The sequence below is a fragment of the Phlebotomus papatasi genome, chromosome 2, assembly GCF_024763615.1.
Source record: "Phlebotomus papatasi isolate M1 chromosome 2, Ppap_2.1, whole genome shotgun sequence".
Taxonomy (NCBI): Eukaryota; Metazoa; Arthropoda; class Insecta; order Diptera; family Psychodidae; genus Phlebotomus; species Phlebotomus papatasi.
In genome coordinates, this window is record NC_077223.1 from 95,595,223 (window position 1) to 95,616,517 (window position 21,295).

Genomic DNA, 21,295 nt, shown 5'->3' on the forward strand with positions numbered 1-21,295 from the left:
ATGCCGAAATTTGGCTCACTTACCCTACTCCTTATTTTGAACAGGTGATTTTCTCACGAAATTTCGTGAATTTTTAGCTTTTGTGATGACTAGGTTGGACAAATGTCTGGAGAAACAAAGGAGCATCATCTCTATGACAGAGATGTAGCGAGAAATGCCTTGACAGGCTCCCGGAAAGGCCAGGGAATGAGCGAATTTGCACGTACTTGGAGTACCGAAGTCAACTCACTTTAATGAATGATATGGAAAGTTTTCGGGCTTCTTGTGACATTCTACGTTTCCCTTACATGAACAGGAAAAGGACTTGGTAAGATTGGTTCATGAAATGAAGAACAATGGGCATCCTGTTGAGGCGGATTAGCTTTCCAAATTTACAGCCAAGTTGTCCAAATTAATAACCAAATTGTCCAAAATAAGAGTCAAATTCACCTCTACATTTCAATTCATTTTTAAACGTATTAAAACTAATTTTAGTAAAAATAAGACGATAAATAGCTTGCCAAGTTTCTAAACAACCCTTCTGAAAAGAAAGTAACAAAAAAAGTAAATTAGTATTGAAAATATCGCACTTCAAACTTGGAACATCGATGCTTATAAGCAGACTGTCCCAAATTATGAGCCCTTACCCTATGTACATTCACTACTAGATTATGGAAAAACAGCCTCTACTTTCGAAAACTCTTACCATCTTTCACTGCTGTTGTTCTTAAAGCTAACTAAACTCAATAATGTACCAAAAAGCTTGCTGTGCGCTCTTCATATGCCAATCAACATAAATAAGTAGTATAGAAATACCATTAAAAAAAGCGTAAAACTAATTTTAAATTCAATGTACGTTTGAAATCCCCACCAGAGAATGCCATTCAGTAAGAAAAAAAAAGTCTCACCCATTTTGACTCTGTGCCACCCTCATGAAACTTTAGCTTTACTTTACTGTTTTTTTTTACCCACCATAACCACCTACATGAGGGTGGGTGCAGTATATACAAGTATACATTTTAAAAGAGAGTCACAGGAATTTTTCCTCTGTTTTACACTATACAGCAAATTCTTTTGCCTTTCGTTTTCATTTATTGCGACGTGCCAGAATTTAATTCGCTGGGAAGGAGATGAGAAAAAAAATGGTGAATCATCGTGGAAAAATTAACAGAAAAGTTTATGTTGAGGAATTTTCACTTGCTCACAAAGTTCTACACAACATTTTTAAATATCTCAGACACGCAGGAGTTTATTCACTGAAAACATGCAAATAACTGTCAAAATCCATGAAGAAGCTTTAATTTTGCAAGAGTAATGACTACGTGTCAATGAAAAAACTTGTATACGTGTAGAATATAAATATTCTGAAAGCAAAAGTTACGTAGTTTATTTTCTCGTGAATTAACAATGTGAATTAAATTTATAATTTTGTATTAGTTCACAGAAAAAATGAAATTTCAAATTGCTATTTCAAGTTTTCAAAAGAAACTTGAGAGTCGGTTAATTTCAAATTTATTTGTTTTTTACAGGGGGTGACATTACCTCTGAAAAATGCGACCAGTTTTAGTGTAAAGTTTTTCCTGTTTTCGTACACATTTCACGAGTTATCTTCAAAACTACGTAGATTGATAATTTGGGGTTTTCGGTTGCCTTTTCGTTATTAAATTGGCTTTTATTTTGTATTAGTATTTTTTGCTAATTCATTCTACAATGACAGAAAACAGCTAATAAACTCAAAAGTTTTTTCGGCGCGCTAGAAACACATGGGAAATATAGGAAATGTCATGCTCCTGGTTGTTTAATGCTTTCTGAAAACTTTGACCGTTGCTTAACGCATGATCTTTTTAAATAAATTTGGAATAAAACTTTAATAAATAAGCTGGGAAAATTAATATCTGGAACCAATTCAGTCTTTCCTGACAGCTTATCTGGGGGGTGGTGGTGCTAAGAACTAGCGTTAGAGGACGCAGCCCGTTTCTGTAAAGATAATGCATCCCACTTCTGAAATGTAGAATGACATAGAGTAATTCGGAATCATGTCTATTTTGAAATTCTAATATTTTCTCACTGTTTTAGATGGTCAAAGAGAAAAAGAAAAAAAAGAAAAAGTACAAGACTACAATCGAGAGTACTTTTTCGTTGTTTCTACCTTTTGCCGTCTAAAACTATTAAGACACAGATCTAAATTATCCCAACTTACACTAATGATTAAAAAAAATACCTTTATTGAATCAAACCACATCCTTCTTCTCCTATCTAATCAAAAGGAAAATAATGTAGTTGAAAGTAGTGTGTTTCGGTTGCAGTCAAAATCTCGAAAAAAAGCAAAATCCCTTAAGCCAAAATTCTGAAAGCCAAAATCCTGAAAGTCAAAATCACGAGACCCAAAATCTCGAAAGGGCCCCGATCCAACAAGCCACAGTCCATAAATCCAAAATTCCGTTTAGTCAAAAATTTGAAAGGATTGAAATCAATCGGAGGATAATCATTTCCCAAAACTGAGAATATTTTCCTTTGCCACCAGCAAGCGCGAGTAACACTTTCACCAATTCGGAATTTTGGCTTTCGTTCTTTCGGCTTTCGGGATTTCGGCTTACAAGATTTTGAATCCTTCGGAATTTTGGCATTCGGAATTTAGACTTTCGGGATTTTAACAGGAATTCGGTGTACTTTATATTTAAGTATTATTCACAAAAATTTTGAAGTCTTAGTATCACGAGGACATGATGTACATATTATATCAATGGAGGGTCTGGAAATCATCAGAAGGAATAATCAATCAGGGAAAATGCATCAACTTTTTCCAGAGCTTTCGGCTCAGTCTCCAAGCCTTCATCAGTGGCTGGAAGAAATAAAGAGAGAGCCTTTTTTATTCACAAATTTTCAAATAAAAAAAAACATTTTCTACTCAACTTACTCAAGTATTCAAGTTCGTCTCTGAGTTTTATTCAATTTGGTCAGAATCATTTGAAACGGGCATACGTGGACCCTGACCAAATTGAACGAAACTCAGAGAAGAACTTGATGACTTGAGTAAGTTGTGTAGAAAATGTATCTTTTGAAAATTTGTGAATGAAAAAGGCTCTCTCTTTATTTGCTCCAGCCACTAATGATGGCTTGGAGACTGAGGCGAAAGCTCTGGAAAAAGTTGATGCATTTTCCCTGAGTGATTATTCCTTCCGACGATTTCCGGACTCCATTGATATAATAAATTTCAACGTCGGTTTTTCTTTATGATGTACATTATTCTTAATAATTTCTCCTCAGTAACTAATATTTTAGATCCTATGTTCTGGAACTAGCCCTCCCTACTGTCTGACTGGTTTTACCAGATCCTTGATATACTCTCAATGCAACTAGCTCTCCTTACTTATTGGATGTTTTTCAGGAGTCTTAAGTTTATATACTGGATATACTTAAGACGTTAGCCGAGAAACCCGAGAAACAGATTAATCAGAAACAAATGAAAATTTAATCTAAACATTATTTTGATGATAATTACTTTAAACCATCTCTCGGCAAGCCGTTACAGCACATTACTCTCAGTTACATGGGTACGGTTTATCTATATGGCTTAACCTCTGTAATTTCTCATTAAGCAAGATTTTAAGATAAATTCTTACATGGAAATGCAAAATGTTTAGAAAATCCAGACCTTCGGAAATTAAGCTAAGCATCTAGGTAAAGTCAGTCGCTTTAAGTTGATGTTCTTTTAATCTAAAATATAATATTTCTTATACAGGCAAACTATTATAAATTTGCAATAGAATCTTATTAGATTTATCCAATTCAATAATTTAGGATGATATACTATATCTAAATTGTAACTAATTAATAGGCAAATTATCTGTATTAATCCTCTATCGATTGGCCTTCCTAGACATTCAACTAGTTGTAACATGCTTTTGATCATTTGTCTTTGCCCAAGACAGAACACCGATATAACCATTTTCTTATTATCATAGACAATGGTATCTCTCCTTCCAGTCTTCCTTCCCATTTACCAAACGAATATTCAAATTGTCGTGCAAATCTTGAAAAAGAATTGGCTGGCATTAGGAAGAATTACGTGAATAAAAGCTCAACACTGACCTACTTTTTCAAACGATTCTTCCATCAAGACGACAGCAAAAAGCCAAACCAGGAAGAAATTTTTAGAAAAGGAAAAGTGGTGAAAACGTGGTTAGATTTTCTAACATTTGAAGAATTTTTCGTCCAGTATTAAATGGCAAATGGATGTTTTTGAAATTTACTTATTTAAAAAAATTAGTCCCCCTCCTTCCTTATTCGTAAATTTAATCTCGTTGTACCCTTCAAACGTACACTAACGGATCTAAGGGTAAGGGTATGGGCAAAAAATTGTGTGTACAAGATGATTACGTGACATGATTTGAAAATGGGATTTCGGTGAGGATGGTCTCAAAAGGGCATGGATATGGTAAGGACGGATGGATATATCGATGGGGAGTGAAAGTGAGTTGCGTTTTCTCACGAACAAAATGCCACTCAATTCGAATTGAAGGCACAACATCACCTAATTGTATTATTAATTTACGAGTGTGTGAGACGAAGGTGCCACAAGACATCCAAATGAGCCCCAAAGCATAGTGACATGTTAGATCCAACAATTTTCCCATTAATCTTACCCAATGTGTACGCATTTGCACGAAGGAGACAGACTTATCCGCAAATTATTTAATTGTGTGACGACGAGAAATATTTAATTACATTTCTGCCTGAACCGTCCTCTTGCACGCAAATGAGCTCTATTTCAAAATCCCAATTAAAATTTCGGCCTAACAAAGGGAAAAAAACTCTCTCACTTCAGTACATTTGATTAAATAAATTTATTAACATGCACTTCTTTCCAGACGAATGCACAATAAACCCAACCCTAATTGCTCTTTAGTCTATCTGGAAGATATTTAGGTAAAAAAAATCAGGATATACTTTGTATATAATAAGGGTAATGTAAAATATTATTGGATAAACACAAATCATCTCAGTTTATTGAACTGTGAGATTCAGAATTTTATCATGTTTTTTTTACTGCTCTAACTTCACAGAGAGAGCAGTATAATATCTCGATTTTATCTGTATGTCCGTCTAATCCCTGCGGCTATCGCTAGCTCTAGAGGCCAAACGGTAAGAGATAGAGGCTTGGGACCTTCGTGGAACACCGCCCCCGTGAGCCAACACAAGGATCGTCAAAATGCTCCTCATTTTTCTCTGATCAACAATGTTTTTATTCTGGGATTGCTCGAAAACGGGTCGTGCGAGTTTATTTCATTTTTTAATATGTTTTAGAGTTTATCCAGGCGTATATTTCGTCCATATACGAAAATACCATTGAATCAAAAGGCTCTAGTTATAGAGTGTATTTTTCAACCGGGTGGTATCATATTTGGGCTTATTGGAAAGGTCTTAGAATTTCTGATAAATCTGTCTGAACCAGTTCCATTCGATTCTGAAGCGTTTATAAACCGGTTCATAACCGATAAATAACTTTTATCATAAATTCAATTATCTACTTCAATTTTTTAAATGGAAAATATTTCCGTCTACACTCTTTACCGTGCTATCACACTAGGATTTTTTCAATTTGTAAATTCAATTTAATTTTCAGATGAATTGTTCCTATATGCATTATTTTGCATTAAAAATCATTTGAATTGATAGATTTTCGCTTATTTATTGATATAAAGTAATACTTGGCCCACCAAAATATGTTTAAACATACTAAAATAGAACAAATGTGGTTGCTCAATTAAATTTGAATTCAGCAAATTAACATGTTGAAATTGCTCAGTAATTTCAATTCTATTGCAGTTAAAACAGTAGCCTTTTGAACCAAATTGTTCTTATTAAATTTATTCACTCTTAATTAATATTATTTGTGGCGAAAAAAATTAAATAAGTAGGGGAAAGCGCGCAACTTTCGGACGATATATGCTTCGCACAAATAATTTTTTTCAATGTGTTATAAATGAATTTGGCCCATTATAATATTGTATTTTAATAGGTAGTCCAATATCTCAAATTTTCAAAAAGGGGCCATGGGTGAAATCCATAAGGAACATAGAGAAAAAATTGAATTGTCCGAAGCTTGAGTCGTCCAAAGGTAGCGCGTTTTCCCCTACAGTGCGATTAGTGATAAACTTGTACACGAGTGAAGCTTCAGTATCGAAAGTAATTTGCTGAGTTCCTCGAAAGCAATTCGGAGAAAATTTTTGTGTCAAGAAATCGCAATTGATTTTCAACAAGACAGTTTGAGAGTCTCTTCTTAAGCCCCTACAACCCTTTCTTCTAGCTTTTGGGATTCGTTTACATAACAGATAAGTGACTTGTAACACATTTTAAGTACGATCACAAATTTTCCGGAGTCATTAACAATCAAAAATCCCGCGGCAATATTTAAAATTGAGCAAATTTCTTGCGAAATGTGTCCTGGCTGTGAGAATTTTCAAGTAAATTCTAGAAATCTCTTAATGCTCAATTGCACACAGAGAAGTGATTTTAAGAAAGCGGTGTTGAAATTGGGGTTGAATTTGGTGTTGGAGTTGCTTGAACACCAAACGTAGTACCATTCACACCAAATTAACACCAAGTTTTGAATCAATGGTGTTGTATGAAATGCTTTGGAGGTGTTGTATTAACTCCACCACAGAAATATCGAAAATGGTGCAATAGTAACACCTTCAATTCTCTATAATGGGGCTGTCACAACGCCAACCGGTGTTCTTCACTATCCTTCGTGTGCTCTTTTCCCTCCCCGCCGCATCAATAACAAATTGGCCAGTGAAGAGTGCGGAAGTCATGTTACGCGATTTTCTGTGCTTTATCTCAAGTATTAATTGTGTTAATTAGTGCATTTTCGTAAAGTATTTTTTACCGATAATTTAGATTTAGACAATATTTCGGTGGCAGAAGTGTTTTCTTTTTTTCAATGGGATTTTCCAGCGGAAACTTCACAGAGATTTCTTGGTGAGTTTGCCCTTTGATTAATAATCTATATCAGGAAAATACCCCTTAATAGGACTCAAAAATACCATTTATTTATTTAAACTGGTGTTAATGCTTGTTTACTGCTTTTGAAAAATTTCAGGTCAAACTGGGCGAATGACGATTTTGAAGGCAGGAGTCCAGAAAGGGCAATTCGGAAGATAACTCAGGAAATGTTCAAGCTTCATCATCAACGAAATTGAAAAACACGAGATTTCTACCATTATTATCATCATTTTCAACCGATTATTCCTTTGGGGTCGTGAAAATATTGATCAAGGTAAGTAATTTATTTATTTTGAAACCGAAATTATAGCTATACCAATTTTTTTTTCAATGGCTACGGCACATCTTTTATATCAGGAAAATTTCATGAAATCAAAATTTATATCCCTTTCTCTCTCAAGAGCTTTGCATAATGTCTTTCGCCCTCTTCATTTCTTTTGAACATCACACCGAATTTAATTTAGTTCAGTCCAATTTTGAGGACTTATGCAAGTCTTGTGAGAGAGAAAGGGACGCGAATTTTGATTTCTTCAAATTTACTGAGCTAAAAAGTGTGCCTTAGGCATGATAATTTATATTGAGAAATATAAATACCTATCCATCGCACGCATCGCACACATTAATATGTAGTAAATGTATTTAGCTTTCCAAACTTAAAGATAAAATTGCGAATACGTACTTAAACTTATCTTAAGGAGGGTGCCTGTATTACTAAAATTTTATGCGTTCTCCTGGATATAACACTTTAAGCAAAGAGACATTCGCGCAGGACCGAATCTCGAGAGTTCGAACATTTCCTAAAGTTGGGACACTTTTCCGCCCATTTATACCTAGACCTAAAATTTAAGAACCGTGCATGATTTTATTATTGTTTAATTCTATTTTTAGTTAGATAAAGATTAATTAAGATATTTTATTAAGAAAATCTCCGTGTTTCATTTAAAAAATTGAATATCTAATTTTCTTTTTCAAACATAAAATTAAATGTTTATTTCTAAAAAATGCACTATGCTTTATATATGTTTTCAGATGAGGAAAATTTATGGCCTAAGAAAAATATCCAGCCGTGAGAACAAGTGGAAAAGAGACGGAAAGCCACATTTCAACTGCGATGTTCAATGAGGGAAAAAATTTGTTTTCTTTGGTATATTGGGAAAATCCAGGTAAATTATTAAAAAATAAAAAAAAAATTTTCATGTGTTTAAATCTTTTTACAAAAAAAAAATGTGATTAAAAATATGAAAATAAAAAATTTATTGTTATATTATATTTAATGCAAATGTTGTATTAAAAACTTTTTTAATAAAAATATTTATTAGAGCAATATAATTCCTGTTTCGTTTATTCTATTTCGTACGGCTGTAGGTTTGGATATGGAAGCTTTTAAAAAAATCGTTATATTTAAAAAAAAATAGTGGTGGAAAATTCACACTTTTATTGGTGTAAAACGAACACCTATATCTTCTTGAGATGGTGTGATACAAAATCCACAATGGTGTTCCAACAACGCTAAATTTGGTGTTAATAATTGGTGTAAAATTGGTGTAATCAGAAACCCAAAGCCGGTGTTGGTTGCTTATTTGGTACCAATTGGTGTATTCTGAACACCGAATTGGGGTTAGTTGATTTTGGGGTTGAGGTTGGTGTGTCCGACAACACCAATTGGAGTTGTCATGCCACTAAAATTTCTCTGTGTGTGGCTCAATTGAATTTGAAATTAAATTGTGAAAATTCTAGTGTGATAGGACCGGATCGCTAAACCCAGGTAGATAAACCTCAGGGGCATGACGTTTCCTATGTTTCCCATATGTTTCTAGCGAGCCGAAAAAACCTTTGAGTTTATTAGCTGTTTTCTGTCATTGTAGAATGAATTAACAAAAAATGCAAATACGCAATAAAAGCCAATTTAATATTGAATAGGCAACCAAGAACCCCAAATTGGCAACCTACGTAGTTTTGAAAATATATCGTGAAAAGTGTACGAAAACGGGGAAAAATTTACACTAAAATCGGTCACATTTTTCAGAGCTAATGTCACCCCCCTGATAAACCTAATGTCTGAAGATTCAACAATTTTAAGAACAAAAACTTTTTATATTATATATTCCGCAAGTTACTTTTATAATTCCTTAAATCTATATAATTTTGAAAAAATGAACTATTGTTTGTATATATTATATAGGCATTGAATAAATGAGCAGTAAAAAGTTAAAATTGATCAGTAACAAAAAAAATTTGAAACAGTGATATTTTCGTCCAAATTTTGGCAAAGGGAAAATAAAGGGCTTTCCACTCAATATGGAACAATTTTAAATGTTAAATATGTAAATTAGGCCCATTTTTGTAAAGATTTAAGTTTTTTACTGACCATAATTAGATATTTTACTGCTCTTTTTTTAATTTTTTACTGCCCATTTAGAATTTTTTACTGATCGTTTGTTTTTTGCCTAATTCACGCGGGTGGCTAATTTTTCTCCAATAGCTCAGGTGTAGCTTTTAGATCAGATGAATTTCATGGAGTCAAAATTCACAACCCTTGCTCAAACCTATTGCACATGTGTATCTTACTCTTTATCGCTCTTATTCTTTTTTATTTAAACGTATAGAAAATTCAATTCAGCTCAATCGAATTTAGAGTGTGAATGAAAGAGATAGACATTATCAAAATGTTTGAGAAAGAAAGGAATGCGAATTTTGTTTTCATAAAATTTTCTGATCTAAAAGGTAGATCGGAACCGGTACATCGGAACGGTACATCGGAACCGTAAAGTATAATTTGGTTAATAAGATTTTCGCTTATTCCTAAAACATTTATAAAACATTATTTCCCAAATTTTACTGCAAGCAAGACTTTTTCATTCATTATACGTAACGTGATATTAAAAATGTTTACTAAAAGTTTTGAGCTAAAACACTCCTTACAATATCAATTTTAATGGAAATACTTCTAAGTTGATTGATATTATTTAAAAGATATTAAACTTCCGCACGAATTTAATAACATTCGTAAGCCAGTATTATTATTAAATACGTAGAGATTTTCTGTTCTACATTAAAAAAAAAACAGTGGGAGGTAGAATCCAGTATATTGAATAATTCAAAATATGTAATTCAATTTTTAAAAATAAAAGAGAATTTATCCAAGTACAAAAATATGAACAATGGATAATTAATACTTTCGAAAATTGATACTGAATCAATTTCCGGGATTATTAAAAAATCTATCTTTCAAAATTATAATTTTGGTTTTACGGGTAATGGTTTTGTGCATTTTTCATATTGCACTAGATTTTTAAATTTATATTAAAATTAATAGTTCACTCTTCATTCAAATGAATAAAATATTACAACAAAAGCTCTATGTATCTCTTCTTTTTCTTCCAAAAGCTTTAAACTGTGTAAAATTTAAGATTAAATGGTTATAATGTTTAAAACCACAGATTTTCATTCTGTTAGTTTAAAAATGACTCCTCTCAAATATCTTTTAAACTTTATATACCATATTTGCGTGCAGTTTTTCATTGTTATTACCCAACGCTGTTGTTGTAATATTAAACACACCGTATGTCACCGTAATACCCAAACTTATGAACACGGTGGAGCACTAATATTTACCATAACGATAAGAGCAAATACATCGGACCTGACGTTCCTGTACGTGAAAACTGGGGAGAACCGTGCAAACAATGCGGGTAAATCATCACCCTTTGTGATAGGATCGGAAGTACATTTGGGTTCCTATATGCGTATAACTGGATTAAAGTAGAGTTACAATTTGCAACACGGGTGAATCGTGCGTCAATTTCATTTGATGTGCCCCATACCAAATGGGGAGTATGATGATCAAGGGATGAAAGAATAAGACTAAAATCTCATTTTCAGTTGCATCTGTAGGATTGTTTCATTATCGCACATCCCATTTCTGCAAATCTCGACTTCTGAGGCTCATCCACAGACATACTGGATGTTCGGGGATCACAGCGATTTGGAACTGGAAAAAAGACCTCCCTTCGGGTTGGGGGGCGAAAACGATGTGAGCATAAATTACACGCGCGAAGTGAATGACATGAGGGAGATTTTCTTAATTGATTAGTCCACAATTTGTGGGTAGATGGAGTTGAAAAACGTGACGAAAATTCATGATGCTCTTCTCGTTTGATATTTTATTCCATATAAGGCGCACATTCTCTGCAAAAACACACACGACAATTAAATTTTTGGTCTCTTCCTCAATTGCTCCTTCCGCTTATGCTGAAGGAAGTTCTCCGCCAAGGGGCTAACAGATTCAACTATAGCGTAGATTACTAAACTATGTTTATATGCTTTTAAAAAGTCACGTGAAATAATATAAATGTAGGGGAAAGTACCCTCCCTTCGAACGTTCATGCCTTCGAATAATGTGAATTTCTCTTACTTTTCCTAAAAAAAAACTTACACAAGATTGTCACATAATTAAAATAAGCCAACTAATATTGAATTGAAATGTGTAAGTTTCTTAGGAAAACTAAAAGAAAATTCACCTTATTCGAAGGCATGAACGTTCGAAGGGAGAGTACTTTCCCCTATATTAAAATTTTGTGGGGAAATTTTTAAGAAAGTATATTTTCGAATTTTAGGATTACAGAAAGTTTTTTTTTTCAATTTTTTTATAAACTTATTGATTGAGAACCGATTTTAAACGATCCATAAAACCAGGCCCATCAAATCTAATTAAAAGTGATGATATTTTTTACTTTTCCTTGTAAAAATTTTGCAGATATTACACCGCGACTTAAACAAATTTCCTCGTAGTTCTTGTATAATTTTGGCGAGCATTATGAAATAATGTATTTATTTTTAGATAGCTTTTAATGCACAATTTCGAAATATATTACACTGATAAGTCAATTCTCTTTAGGAAAAAACTTGCTAATAGTCTTCATTGCCTCTATGCAAAAACGTGTGGAAAAATTAAATGTCGAGAGGCCCCTGCATAAAACACTCCAAACATCGCCCAAAATAGCTTATAAGTAATACTATCACATTTCAGATAAAATTAGTTTACAATTCATAGCCAATTCATTGCAGATTGCAATCGGTTTTGACTTATAACAAAATCCAAAACCTTTACAATAATCACAAGCACAACCCTATTCAGTTGAGAAATACGATCTCTAGAGCCTCTTTATCTTTTTATCTTGAAAAATCGTTATTATGAACGATTCAAATACATTCAACACCTAAATACATAATGTGCTGGACACAGCTACGGTTTAAGCATACAGACGGCTCAATGTAATTTTAATCAAAACAATGATTAAACTACATTTTCATAGGTTTCCCGCTAACCAGTACCTCGGCTTAAGCCGTAAGTTTCTCTCTGGCATCACGCCTAAAACGCCTAAAACATATCGTTAGTTGTACCAGCATGTTGCAAGGTACAGTAGAGCCCCGCTATAGGCCATATTTGGTTCCAGATTTGACACTAGGGTCGCACTATAGTCCATGTCATTTTTTAAAATTATCAACGACTTTTAGTATTGAAATTGCTCGACGGCTTTCACTTTCTTTGCGATTGTGGTACTTGTCCTCGTTCTCTTCATTATGGATCACAATTATCACAACTACGATAATATTGTCGTCGATAAATTGTGGACTATAGAGTGATGGCCTATAGCGGGGTTCTACTGTAGCTCAATTGCTGGCAGCAACTGAGCTACCTGCATTGCCTTCATGTTTGAACTAGTTAGTAACAACGTATCGCAGCATAGTCGTTTGCAACAAATGTAGGTGGCATAAAAAATGCTGATAGCTTAGTTTCTAATACAACGAACCATATTTAAAAAGTAAAAAGTTGCAAGATACCTTTTTCGAAAAATCCAATATAAAAAAACATGGTTTTGAGGAGAGATAAAAATCATATTAATGATCCTTGTGTAGACTTATGGGGGAGTCCTCCAAAGATCCCAAAACACTAACTTTATACACGTGATCTCTAACTTTTCTAGAGCCAGAGTAACTTGATTAACGGCAACATACAACGTAAGGGCCATGACAGACTTGAGGATTAGCCGAGAGACGACTTAGCGTAATTATATTCGAAATATTGGTTATACCGTATTTCTATAATTTTCCAGTAAGCCATCTCTCGGCTTAAGTCGTAAGTGTGCCCAGGGCATAACATTCAAAAACACCAAAAATTCAGACTTTCAAAATTGTACAAAATTATCACCCCTTGAAGATAAAATTTCGGAACATAGGGTGGATTGTGGAAAGGGAGACACTTAAGAAAAAGTTCAATTTTAAATGCATTTTTAAGCCGAATAAACATTTTTTTTGTTTCCCCCCTTACCTGTCCCCCCTTACCAAGGTCTTAGGCCTTTAGGCCTATTTTGACCAGTATCCTGTGTAGAAAATCCTTTAAAAACCAAAAACGTCCACAAAAATATATACCAAAATCATCAATCTATAAAATTAAAATATCTCCCAAATACTGAGGAAAAACAATAAAAATTTAAGACGGGAACCTTACACATTAATGACCGTACTGCCGAATAAACATATATTTTTTCATTTACTTTGCAACATGAAATCGCTTGTGAAATATTCTAACAGAATCTTAACAGTTTTTAATAGATATTTCAACCAATTAATTGGAATATTCCATCAAATAAAAAAACAACACATTTTGAAAAGATGGACAAAATTTTAGAAAGTTGGACAAAAACTTTTGGAAAGTTGGACATAGTGATATTAATGACAAAATATCATACAAAATATGTAGAAAATCAAATGTCGAGGGTTTTCTCTGTATACTTGCACATTTGATGGTTTATGTCCGGGTAACAGTTGAGGAACGCTAACTACCAAGAACTTCCTGGACGTTCAATCAAAAAGAGGTTCTGTAAATTTCACAGACGCAATTTTTAGCACGTTTTAATTCCCTATCCGCCCAAATCCTTTTCCACTTGCTTTGGGAGTTCTGTAGAGGCTCCTTTTGTTTTTCCCCAGGTGTTTTTACGATATTTACTAATCACTCTGTCAAAAAGTGGTCTTGGATATCTGAAAGTCTTCGCAGCCTTTCTCCAGAAGATTTTCTCCTTATCAGCTGCTAATTGCTGTTGCAACTATCTCTCCGGGTACTTAAGGATCTTTATCGTCCTTGTTAACATGATTTCACTCATTTCACTGCACAAAACTACCTAATTCATTCACAAAATCAACTTGTTCAAGATTTCATAAAACTTGTTTTGAAAGCAACACGAAATTAAAGCACTTTTCTATCCTTTTTAAATTTAATATTTCACAAATATTTTTTATTCACCTTTTAAATGGATGTATGTCCTTCGATTTTCACTACGGACTTAATAATATTTCACAAATTATGCAGAAAAATCAAACAAAACACTTTGATATTTTCCTAGTAACTTCCATAAGAAACAGAGAAAATGAGAACTATTGTGTCAAGGTTATGAATATCACGCATGCAATATATTTTTTAAAATCTTCTTGCAAGTCACTCTTTGATTGTTTAATAACGACTTTTGCATTTTTATCTTCTCAAATAATCACAAAATTAGGTTAAATAGTCTCTTTATCGAAAATTGAAATATTAAATTGATTTATTATCAAGTTTTTAAGGAGGTGTCTCACATTCCACACTGCTTTGTCCAACTTTCCAAACTGTCTCGCTTTTGACAAATTACCCTATACCATTCCCCCGCTAGATTTAAAGTATTTTTTTGTGAATTCCGGGAGATTTTTTTTGATAATCTTTTTTGCGAGATGATTATTCAGCTAGAAACACAAAATGGTAAAACTTAAAACAATTTTTGAAAAAAAAATCCAAATTAAACATGGTAGATGTGAAGTGAAATGAAAAGCTAGGATACTTTTGTTCCTGTTCCCTTCATTGGTATTTCAATTGAAAGTTCCACTGATGAAAGATAAACACCAATCGATTGTGCTCATTATTTCACATTCCCCATTATCTATTTGAGTCCTTGGAAATCTCATTTATTTTTTCATTGAATTCTCGTCTATTTTTCAACCATCTACCCGACATCTGAAACATTGGGGGTCCGATGGAGGATGTCTGCACAGAATCTCTGGGAAAAAAAATTCCTCAATTGTTTTTCCACGAAATTTCTGCGTACACGACACATCTTCCTTTTAATTAAGAATCCTCGAGAGGAGGGTGAAAAAGAGCTTGGGTGGTAAATTAAAAAGTGAAATAAATTTAGCAAAATTTTAATTAATTAGAAATGAATACCGTAGAGTTGAAGAAGGAACGTTTTGTGGCAGCACAGCTGCTCCTCAAACTGTTCCTCAGGCTTTTATGGAAAAACCAGTGAAAGTTAAATTGGTTATTTTCGTTTTGTTTGCATATTTGTGAATGTGACAGGGTGAAAGCCCCTGTTTGGAAGCAGCAACAGTAAATTCTTTCTTTAAAAATCATGAAATTGGAATGGGGTAGCCAAAGATATTTTCCCCAGGATGGGATGAGAACAAAAGTGAAAATTGCTGAAAGGTGAGCCAGTTCGCATTTGGGAGTTTCCTTAGCCTATGGTATAATAAAGGGAAAATGCCTCTTCGGCATTATTGTTATAGTCTCTTAACGTGTGTACACACAAAACGGCAGAATTCAGGGATTTTGTGCTCAATCTTGTTTCCTCCTCCCCAAAATCCAGATTCACCCATCCCCCAAAATAAAAGGAACCAAAGGAATATAACTAAGATTCAATATATAAATTTTAAGCTCAACTTCCCATTCCACAGTCCTTGCAAAAGCAAAAAAAAACTCTCTTCTCGTGTCACGAGGGATGCTCAAGCTCTGGAGGACAAGAGAAGCAGCCAGCAAAAGGGCTGCAACGTTACGGTTTGGGGTTAATAGTTTGCCAAATAAACTGAAAACAAGAGGAGATTGTAAACATTTTCAATCTGGCGTTGAGGGTGTTGTGTTAAGGCGCTTATTTAAGCTTTCATTGGTGAGATTTACAAACAATGAGGAGTCTTGAGAGACCCCTTTTCACCAAACATTCACACACACAGTCATTATTGTTCACAACCACGAAACGATGATATTTATACTTTTTCACCCTCTTTTGTTCATTTTCATGAACCTAAACCCCTTTTCGAATCCCCTGTTTCGTGTATTTCATAATCCTTTTCACCAGGAACTTTTAATTCATAGAGACAGTGTTACAAAGTTTTTTGGAACAAAAAAAAATTGTTTTAAGACAAAAATCGCATAATCGAAATTGATTTAACATGGATTTTAAAGTGTATAGGAAATTTCTAATATAACCGAAATTACCAACAAGTTAAGTGGGAGACGCCTCATAGCCTCGTATGAAAGAGTTCGTAGCGTACCATGGAAAAAATGCTTAAGAACAGCACAGGGCAATATGAAAATTCAGTAATTCAAATAAATTTCTTAATATAATTCCTTGCAAGATCCGGATCGGGTAATCAAAGAACTCACATGAACAAAGAGCTAAAACGACCTCTAAAAAATCAAACTTCATATTTTCTGATATTCTGTCGATCTGCCGGACGTTTATAATATTTTGATATGTATAAAAATATTTAATACTTTAAAAAAGTAATATTCCAGTTTTACATAACAGATTATTATACTATTTTTGTTGAGTAAAATTCCGAAACATTTAATAGTAACTGCAATAGCTCCCAGTCAAAATCCCGAATGCCAAAATCCCGAATTCTTAGTATTAGCCATTAGCCCAGAAAACCGTAAATAAGAATCAAACGTGTTGATACTACTGGAGTTGTACTGTATTTCTGAAAGGTTTATAATTGAAATTTTGAGTAGTAGTTCTAGCAGAAGTTCCCATGCCCCTTATCAGTGCACTGCTTTTACAAAAGTAGCTTCAACAAGGTTAAATTAATAAAACTGCAAGAAAACTTGGTTCCATTTTGTTTGACTTATGATTCCACGAGATCATATTTTAGAGCGTATGGCCTATTCGACACATGTCAACCCAGTCGACGGCCATGACAAACCAATCCTAATCCTTTATTCCTTTGACACGCCCACCTCTAACATTTGTATGGGTGCTTAAAGGTAGCTTTGGGGCTTTTTTTGTTAGATAAATGTCCTGAGTCTTCAGTGAATGAGCATCAGTCGCCGTGGACACTTCACTCTTATGAAGTGAAAAATGGGTGGCACCTTCAGTCCTCAAACTTCCTTCTAAATCTGTAATTTTTATTTTGGTGAGCTACATTTGGGCTTACAATATAAAGTAGAAAACGGTAATTATCTTCTAAAATCTAACGTGTATTAACGAATTTAAACCTCTTATTTAAAAACCCAACTAAAGGAAAAATACTAGAAAAAGAATTTGGAGGAAATATTACGGAAAGGGCTAGTAGATTGTTTTTTAAAGGGTTACATGGATCTCTCAGGCCAAAATAAAAGGCCTTTTCTTAAAAAAAAATTAATTGTATCGAAAATATTTTAGAAATTCCGACTTTTGGGATATGAAAGAGTAACTTTAGAACAAAATTAAAAAAAAATTGAAAAATTTTAAAAATTCGACCGTTGGTAGCTGATTTTCGGAACCATTCCTCAAAAAACAGACCTTGCGGTAGGCAGGATTTCTCCCAGTAGGTTGATCTGAAATCAAAAAACCAAATACGCTCTATTAGAGGATTAGTTGGACTCGTGGATTAATGAAGGATTTTTGAAAAAAAAAAACAAAACAAAATTTGGGTTTTTGGCAAAAGTTTTTGTAAAAAATGTCAATTTTACCCTATTTTAAACACATTTTGTATTGTAAAAATAATTCTGATTAAAGGAAGTGAAAATCCTTTGTTCAAACAGTAGATAATACTTCTCAAAACAAGTATACAAAATTTCAGAAAGATCGGTTCGGTAGACTCTGAGTAATCTTGACTACCGCATTGTAAAACGGTGTTTTGAGAAAAATGCGTTTAAAGTTTTACAACAATATACCCGCGCGGGCGGAATGTATAACTAAAACTGCTCTACCTCCGAGAGTTTTACTCCGATTGACTTGAAATTTCAGAAAATATTTTTCAAATGTTATAAGGGAAGAGCACCAGCGATCGGAAGTGTTCCTCGGATCATCAGGTTTATTACCCTATTATTGCTCCAAATAAAATGAATTTTTAAAAATTATTAGGTTCTTTTTACCATTTAACTCTTACAAGAATGCACTACATTAGATTATATTTAATTTAAAAAATCAATTTTTCGTGAGACAACTGATTAAATTCGTGCGGATCCGAGGTACAGAGTTAAACTTTGCATTTTCACCTTTTTTTTTTAATTAATTTATTGTAAATATTAAAATTGAAATGCACAGATATAGATAAATGGATAATTAATTGACCAATAGGCAAGCACAAAAATACAAAATAGTATTTTGAAGCTTATATTTTCCTCAAAATTTCGAGCATGTGTTTTAACATTCCGATCCGTGGTACTCTTCCCTTATTATAAAATAAAAAAAATGATTTTTTTGACCTGAGAGACCCAGGTAACCCTTTAAGCAATCAATGAAGTAGTTTCGAAAATCGAGATGAATTGAAATTTAATTTCTGGGTCTTACATTTTTTATTTTGTTGGACAATTGTTTGTAGAGCTTAAAAACATCGCGTTAAAACCGAATTTATTCATTTGGACCCCAGCTTAAAATAGCCCCACCTCCTCCTGTACTGACCAAAGTGGCTTTATTGCTGATTAAATTGAATTTTTTAATGCTCATTTATTTATCAAAAAGAATTAGGGGAAAGTACTCTACCTTCGAACGTTCATGACTTCGATTAATGCGAATTTTCTCTTATTTTTCCTCAAGAGACTTACGCATTTTTATTAAATATTAGTTAGCTTATTATCAATTATTTTTAATTGTGTGATAGCTTATGCAAGTCTCTTAGGAAAAATAAAAGAAAATTCACATTATTCGAAGGCATAAACGTTCAAAGGGAGAGTACTTTCCCCTAATTATAAATTTTTCAAAGTTCAATTATATTTGAAAACTTTTAGCAACGTTTCAATCAATATCTTACTTTAAATTTGCATAAATACCTTGTTAACGATTACAACTCTACCAATAATGTTTATAACGATCATGAAAAATTGCAATTCCATAAATATAAAAAATTCTCAATCGATTTGCTTTCAAATAAATGCATTTCAATTAGTAAATTAAATTGCTAGAGTAACGGTATAATTTTATTACATCTCACTTTTACGAAAAATTAAAATTAGAAAATGTGGTAAATTTTAATTATTAATTGCATAATTATTTGATACCTTAGAAATTAATTTTGTAAATGAAATGAAATATTGTAAACAATTTTTATTTGAATTTATTCCTTATTCATTCGTTATTTTAAGTTCCTCTAAGCTATAGTGATCTCTGTCACTGCAAAATTGAAAAACCTCATAAAGTATATTTTGCATACTAAAATAGGACCGTAAACATAAAATTCCTCTGCAGTACTTTGCCTCTGAGATTGACTTGTCTTCAATGAAATGTCGTGCAAATGAAACAGAAAAAGCAATAAATGATTTGCCATACGAAAGGAAAGAAATTAAAATCATTGATTCGTATCCTCAAGTGTTTTAGGCTCAATTTTATCTCACGATACTCTCTTTATTCTCATCATCTTTAAGATACTCTTAAGCAAACACCCAGCATTGATTGCAGTTAATTTCATGGAGCTCGTAAAATTGAGCGTGCTCAAGCATAAAAGCTCACTTTTTCACCAGAATTACCATTACACTGGAAATATTATCTTCGATAATAAAACTCCCAAATTTTAATCACTCAATAAATCTGCCTATGATTCCATCTCCTGGACAGGACAGAAAGTGGAACGTTCTTATGGCGAAAATTTTTTTCCCATGTTCAAGTGTTACAAATGGCTTTGAGCCCCTGGATGAGAGAAAACTGTGCGTGCATACAATGAAAAAATAATTAAATTTTTTCATTTCTTGAACCACATAGAAAACATGGTGGAGACAGGAGGAAAATTAACCATTAAAATGTTTACAAAATCTCACTTTAATGTCTCCCAAATGGATAAAAGTTAATTTACTGACAGCATGGTGAGGGCACACACAGGGGGTGCTTGTGAAAGCAGTAGAGTGTCATTCTTTCAAATTTGTCTCCATTTATTATTCATGCTGAAACAAGTCAAATTGGGGAGTTAGAGGACTGTGAGAGAGAGAGACCTTTGGTTGAGGAATAAATGAAAAATTATTTTGGGGTAATTCATAATTTTCTCTGTGACTTTATTAAAAATACTTTTTTTCTCGTGGTTTTTTCTCTTTTTTCCATTTACAGCAACAGCGGTAAAAAATAAATAAACCAAGATACTTAAAGTGGAAATTTTTATTTCAGATTATCCAACTTTTATGACAAACTTTTTCCAGAGTTATAATGCTATTTGTTTCGAACTGAATAGGGTCAGATAATAAAATTTATTTCTGATATAAATTAATTTTAAAGGTATTTTTCCAACTAACCGACTCAGTTGGAAGATTTACTCACTCAGAAAACTCACTGATGATATATTCTTAAATTGGGTCAGAAAAGAAACATTGCCTGATGAAAAACATAATAACTAGGGTAAGTGTGCCAAATTTCGGCATAGTTGCATTTAAGCACCGAAGTCCTAAGTTTGAAATGCAATAATTTTAATTCATATTGATATTTTTTGTTACCTCCTTTTGAGAGGGTTGTGTGGAACCTTGAAAACTAGTTTATCATCTTTGTTTTCTTTAAATCACTTCCTAAAATATTGAAATTTAATTTCAAATTATACCTAAAATTTAACGGTCTTTGTGTTAATACATCCTAAAGTGAATAAATATTTAAAACCCAAAATGAATTTATTGACTATTCGAAGATTACATACATAATTTTAATTAATTTATTAGCATGGCCGAAATTACACTCAAAGTGACCGAAATTAGAAACTGGCCGAAATTTGGCACACTTCCCCTAAATAATATTAATATTTACTTAAAGACTAAATTAATAATAAAATAATCTTAAAATATTCAGGAAAAGGAAAAATATAGACTTAATTTGTTTTCTTATGTCACCCTAAAGCAGAGGTGTGCAAGAAACCGTTGAAACCGAATTAACGTCAAAATAAGTTTGTTATAGTAGCGTTTTGACCATTGACGTACATGTTTCATTTGACGTTAATTCGGTTTCAACGGTTTCTTGCACGCCTCTGCCCTAAAGTATTTGATTTCTTGACGAATATCAAATTCATAACTTTTCTATTCCACGTTCTCTATATTAAAACAGCCCTCTTCTCCCCTACA

At 33.0% G+C, this 21,295-nt stretch overlaps 1 protein-coding gene and 1 long non-coding RNA gene across 3 annotated transcripts in view; both read left to right on the plus strand.

The window, feature by feature from the left end:
• Window positions 1-21,295, plus strand: part of LOC129802524 (semaphorin-2A) — a 610,443-nt gene that overhangs the window by 470,670 nt on the left and 118,478 nt on the right. The gene's annotated exons all lie outside the window — the stretch shown is intronic.
• Window positions 6,784-8,160, plus strand: LOC129802531 (uncharacterized). Its single transcript, XR_008751808.1, has 3 exons — window positions 6,784-6,963; window positions 7,085-7,261; window positions 8,017-8,160. It is a non-coding gene; the product is annotated as an uncharacterized LOC129802531 (long non-coding RNA).